Genomic DNA, 6,353 nt, shown 5'->3' on the forward strand with positions numbered 1-6,353 from the left:
GCTTATTGCGAGATGAAATCACGTTTTTCCTTCGCTGTGAGTGACAGGAGATTATTGCCGCCTTATTACCGCAGTGTAAAAATCAGCAAGTTGAACTGAAATTATGGTTGATTTGGCTGTCAACTTGGTTTGTTTTCAATATTTTCCAAAAAGTCAGCTCAAAACTCCAGGCAACCTTTGACAACAGCCAAAAATTTGTTCTGCGGTTGTCTTGCGGCTGTCATGCGACCATTATCTTGCGGTCGTATCACCGCACGTGAACTCTAATTATTGACGCCCGCAATAAAACATTGTTCATGCTTAAAATTATGATACACATTTTAAAATTATGAATAAATACATGTTTTTCCCAAAAATAATGTAAGTGAAAATTTTAAATAATTGTTCGTATTTAAAATTAAGTATTTCCTTTTATATGTGGTCACTCTGGAAAGGTTGTCGTATTTTTTCATTTTTTTTTCTTTCCCTGTTCCTGAGGGGAACACCCGTGAAGAGTATCGGGGCCGGCATTTACAAAGCGGATTCAGTGACAGTTTATTATTCAACTTAATGTTAACATGTTAAGGTTAATGTTAACATTCCATAGGTTGTCTTCCTAAGGTGTCGTGATAAGGTCCAGTTTGTGACGATACACTACCTTCCCTTTACTAAGCAATCGAATCCAGAAGGGAAAAGATCACCAGTTGTGTTGGTCCGAGCCGGGATTTGAACCCCGATCTACCGCTTACGAGGCGGAAGCGTTACCACTGGGCTACTTGGCTCGGTCCGTATTTATTTATTTTTTTTCATAGACAATGTAATTTCCATAAAAATCGATCAATTTACCCTTCAATTTACCGATTTTCACCATGTATTCATTATGATTTCGAATAACATTTATAAATAAATTGATTAAAAATCGGCAAATTCAAATTGAGATATCTAAAAAAATACACGATATTTTCAGGAAATGTAGTTGAAAGTGTGTACTTTCAGGTGCATTGTTCGGTTTTGCGCCAAAATGCGCCATTTTGAAAACATTGCAACTTGAAAATAGGCTCAAAATCACTTAAAAATGGCTATAACTCCTCAATAAAGGCTCAAAACATTTTGCTGTTTTCGGCAAAGATATGTAATTTTATGTCATAAACAACTCTTCAGAACATAGTAGGCCGCTAAAACGCTAACATTTTAAGTTATCACAAAAAAGTGCTTTTTGGACCATTTTTGCAAAACTGGCGTATATCTCGAGTAGATTAAGAGCTACAAATTTGGCGCCTTCGACCAACCTTCATGAATTTTTCTCCTCTACAACTTTGCCCAAGACACCAAAGCCCTACAACGTCATCCAACAAAGTTAATTATGTTTGACACCCTGGAAGGTCGTCACCCTGTATGTCAATAACTTCAAAAGATAGCCCTTATCAAGTACAACAACTCTTCCGAAGACACCATTTGGCTAGGACGTCAAATATAAGAGTTATCAATTTATTCCACTTAATTTTGCCATTCCGAACACTGTGCAATGGCCACTCCGGGTGTGGCCAATCCTGTCAAAATGGCCATTTTCATTACCAGTATCAAAAACCATGAATTTTGATACCCATATTGCCCCAAGGGTGTGGCCAATATCCTACCAGTCTGGTCCCAACCCCATTGCCTTGAATCATTCTGGTTTCCGAGTGACCGTTCTAAAAATGTTCATTAGAACAGAATTCCTCCCAAGTTGGTGCACAACCTGTGTCTTTCAATGTGTGTATGTGTGTGTGAGCAATAAAATTACCACCGTCGATCCGTCTCTGACGGATTTTCGGTCAAAACTAACTGTTCAGAGGCTATCTGTTAGCTTATATAGTTCGCATGAAATGTGGCAACAATGGTGCAACATTCTCGCGTGACAGTTCCAAGAAAGCAGGAGACGAGGCAAAATTTGCACAATGTTGCCACATTTCATGCGGACTATATAAGCTAACAGATAGCCTCTGAACAGATAGTTTTGACCGAAAATCCGTCAGAGACGGATCGACGGTGGTAATTTTATTGCTCACACACACATACACACATTGAAAGACACAGGTTGTGCACCACCTTGGGAGGAATTCTGTTCTAAAGAACATTGTTAGAACGGTCACTCGGAAACCAGAATGATTCAAGGCAATGGGGTTGGGACCAAACTGGTAGGATATTGGCCACACCCGGAGTGGCCATGGCCCTGAGGGAAGGTTCTACCGGGGGGACATTTATCGAACCATACGACTTGGGGCAATATGGGTATCAAAATTCATGGTTTTTGATACTGGTGATGAAAATGGCCATTTTGACAGGATTGGCCACACCCGGAGTGGCCATGGCCCTGAGGGAAGGTTCTACCGGGGGGACATTTATCGAACCATACGACTTGGGGCAATATGGGTATCAAAATTCATGGTTTTTGATACTGGTGATGAAAATGGCCATTTTGACAGGATTGGCCACACCCGGAGTGGCCATGGCCCTGAGGGAAGGTTCTACCGGGGGGACATTTATCGAACCATACGACTTGGGGCAATATGGGTATCAAAATTCATGGTTTTTGATACTGGTGATGAAAATGGCCATTTTGACAGGATTGGCCACACCCGGAGTGGCCATGGCCCTGAGGGAAGGTTCTACCGGGGGACATTTATCGAACCATACGACTTGGGGCAATATGGGTATCAAAATTCATGGTTTTTGATACTGGTGATGAAAATGGCCATTTTGACAGGATTGGCCACACCCGGAGTGGCCATGGCCCTGAGGGAAGGTTTTACCGGGGGGACATTTATCGAACCATACGACTTGGGGCAATATGGGTATCAAAATTCATGGTTTTTGATACTGGTGATGAAAATGGCCATTTTGACAGGATTGGCCACACCCGGAGTGGCCATGGCCCTGAGGGAAGGTTCTACCGGGGGACATTTATCGAACCATACGACTTGGGGCAATATGGGTATCAAAATTCATGGTTTTTGATACTGGTGATGAAAATGGCCATTTTGACAGGATTGGCCACACCCGGAGTGGCCAGTGCCCTGAGGGAAGGTTCTACCGGGGGACATTTATCGAACCATACGACTTGGGGCAATATGGGTATCAAAATTCATGGTTTTTGATACTGGTGATGAAAATGGCCATTTTGACAGGATTGGCCACACCCGGAGTGGCCATGGCCCTGAGGGAAGGTTCTACCGGGGGGACATTTATCGAACCATACGACTTGGGGCAATATGGGTATCAAAATTCATGGTTTTTGATACTGGTGATGAAAATGGCCATTTTGACAGGATTGGCCACACCCGGAGTGGCCATGGCCCTGAGGGAAGGTTCTACCGGGGGGACATTTATCGAACCATACGACTTGGGGCAATATGACAGGACAAATTGACAGGATTGGTCACACCCGGAGTGGCCAGTGCCTTGGGGAAGGTTCTACCGGGGATACATTTATCGAACCATACGACTTGGGGCAATATGGGTATCAAAATTCATGGTTTTTGATACTGGTGATTAAAATGGCCATTTTGACAGGATTGGCCACACCCGGAGTGGCCATGGCCCTGAGGGAAGGTTCTACCGGTGCCATTGATTGAATAAATTTAATTAGAATTAATTATTCAGGATTAAATAAATAGGCAAAGAATTAAAAATTATAAATAAAAATAGCATGATTTTTAGAGTTTTGTACAAAGTTCTTTGTCATATTGGTCATGTAGAACATAACCACCTGCACCTTTTTTTTTTGAAAATTAGGTTCAAAATTTGCGTTACGTTTCGCGCTGGGAAACTTTTTTTTACAGTTCTGAATTTTCCAAGAATTACCCCTATTCTAGTTTTAAGATAACTTTTCAATCGGACGTATCCGATGTAAATAAACAGCACATATCACGTACTCTACTGTGTGGATGCGTGTGTGCAACCAACCAAACGGGACCAAGCGGCCGCTTCTTACAAATTGAGTTCTTTCCATGTACACGGAGAAAAAAGAGTTCCCAAAATCGTGAACAAGCGTTCATGAAAATGGGAACCACGAACAAAGTGTTCAAATTTCATGGTACGTTTTTCAAAATCGTACCATGGGATTGGAACACTTTGTTCGAGGTTCCCATTTTCATGAACGCTTGTTCATGATTTTGGGAACTCTTTTTTCTCCGTGTATTTTCAGATTTACATTGTATACATGCAAATATCTCGCATAGGCATTTGGAAGGTGTTAGCTCTGCTGAGCTTCGGTGACCCATTTATACCTACCTCAGCTTGACGAAGTTGACTTTATAGCTGTCGGCCACCATTGCTAGTACCAACCACTAGTGTCTTCCTTTTAATTACAAGGACTTCGCCGCCCTGGGCTCCTAAGTGTATGAAAGTATGGCACGGCGCGACGGCGCAGAATATCCATATTTACACAAAGAATTTTAGAGCGCCCGCCGCGGGATTCGAACCGGCGACCTCTGGATTGTGAGTCCAGTGCGCGGTCCGATTGATCCACACGGGCGGGACTCAGCTTGAATCGGCACCCATATTGTCAGGTCAAACATAATTCAAGAAAAAATCCACTTTTGATTATATTTCTGTATTAAAGTACCTACGACCGATCCTAAAGTGTACAATTTTCTGATTGCTTTAAAGAATAAAATAAATCCTTCAAAAGGCTTAAAACAACTCGTTACTCCAGTTATTCGCAGCACTCCCCTAAACTGTAAGCTCACTCACGTTTGCGTGTCTACTCCTACGGAAGCTGGTAGCAGAGTGTTCCGCCCGCGAATCTACTCTAAACCTCGCTACTGTACCCACAGGCTGCTGATGATGATGATGACGACGACGACGACAACGATGAGAAACCTGTGCATCACACGGAAATTAAAGAGTATCCCCGCGGCTAGAAATGTGTTACCATCGAAAAGTTAGATACACTTTGGGCGCGAATCTGGTGGCGCCCTTCGTGAAGGTCGTGTCACGCGTGGTACTCGATGTTTTTGGCGTTTGTGATGCATACGAATTCGACATTGGTGTGCACGTACACACATACACGTTCTCTGTCAATAAGTAGGTATTGGTAGATGTTGTGTGCTCAAAACATGGGTGCAACATTTTTTGACATTGCTCCGTATCAGCATCCACGTTCGGGTCGCGATCGTCATCACGGTTCTGTGTACTTGTGCCCTGGATATTCAATTCAGTGGCAGAAAAAAACATGTCACCCCCGTGGCACCCTCGGCCTTATCGGCCTACACCAATGCCGCGGACTGACTGATAGAAGAGTGAATGTGCGCGGAATCTATGCAATGTACTAACAACGGTGGTACATATCATCCATTCTGTCTGTGATGTATACATAAATGCATGTCTTGCCGCTTGTCGACGTTGTCAGATAACTGTGCCAGAGGGGCTTTTGGTGATATTGTCGACATTGGGGTTACGATTTGAGTTTTTTTTTGTTACGTTTCGTCATGTCCTATGGAAAAATTAAAACACTAAATTCAACAAACAGGTTGATAAACGTATGCAAAAACAGGACTGTAGAATGGAATTGAACATACATTTAACATTGCTTAACGATGTTAAGACTTGCAATCATATCAAAAGTTTCCTCACAGAGTACAGAGCCTAAACTCAAGAAATGATCTCGATTGGGCGCAATCTCGAGCAGCTCAAGCCATTTACAGTTTCTATACGATTTAATATTACGAAAGTCACTTTTTCGTTTATGGCCTTTTTTGATCATGTTAGTCATTTTTGCACGCAAAAAAAAAGCGTTCCCGTAGCCATGAACAAAAAATCACGAATTTAGCAAACAAACGTGTTCATGGAAACGTGAACAAATTCATGAAATCATGGTACAAAAATCATGAAATCATGATACGCACTTCATAAAGTTATGAACTAGTTCACGATGCTGTGATCCCTGTTTAAAGACGATAATTTGCGTTACTTTTTCAAAGTCGACCCGTAACGCTTGGAAACAAAACAGACAAGTTTTGACGTGCTGACCAGCTGATTGGTAGAATTGGCTTGTGTATTTTTCTTCAAAGAGATTATTGAAGAAGTTTGATTTACAAATAAATGTTATAGTTTTGTGAGTGGAGTTTCGACCGTTCGGCTACTTGGGGCGGGTGGTTCTGGTAAGTTTTGTAAAGGGTTATTGCCCACAAGGGCTCATGCATAAACCACGAGTTTTTTTTGGGGAGAGGAGGGATAAAATTCAGGAGAAGAGCAACACATGAAAGGGGTAGGGGGGTTGGATTGGCAGGGTATATCAAACAATTGAAGCGTTTCGATAAATTCAAGTATATTCCAAGATTTTCAAGTAATTCAAAAAATTCAAGAAATTCAAGAAATTCAAGAAATTCAAG

This window comes from Culex pipiens, unplaced genomic scaffold, assembly GCF_016801865.2.
Source record: "Culex pipiens pallens isolate TS unplaced genomic scaffold, TS_CPP_V2 Cpp_Un0003, whole genome shotgun sequence".
Taxonomy (NCBI): domain Eukaryota; kingdom Metazoa; phylum Arthropoda; class Insecta; order Diptera; family Culicidae; genus Culex; species Culex pipiens.